We start from the raw sequence: 429 nt of genomic DNA, 5'->3' as shown, positions 1-429 counted from the left end.
TCTCTCTCTCTTCTTCAGCCGGTAAATATTTATATGGAAGCGCAACAGCCAAAAAGGGGAGCTATCAAAGCGAGTCGTTAAAGTCATGAATACATTAAACTTATATTCGGCAATTCGGAAAGCAAATGCTGGGTCCATACGTATAAAATTAAGCCGGGAGGTAATGGCCAAATTAAACCCCCTTCCATGCAGTGCAACACTTCCTCCTCCTCCTCCTCCTCCTCCTCCTCCTCCGCTCATTGGACGAGGGAAAAGATATTCGCGTATTTAAACATGCCATTGATGCCGGCGGTAAAAGCACGCAAGCTGGTTTTAATAATGTATGAGGTATGTAATGATCGCGGGAATGGATTGATCGAGGTTAGAACGATCATAAGAGGAAATGCATGAAGAGGGAAAACTGGCGACTGAATTCGGAGTGTCAGATAG

This window comes from Macrobrachium rosenbergii, chromosome 21 (genome assembly GCF_040412425.1).
Source record: "Macrobrachium rosenbergii isolate ZJJX-2024 chromosome 21, ASM4041242v1, whole genome shotgun sequence".
NCBI lineage: Eukaryota > Metazoa > Arthropoda > Malacostraca > Decapoda > Palaemonidae > Macrobrachium > Macrobrachium rosenbergii.
This window is presented reverse-complemented; position numbering follows the sequence as displayed.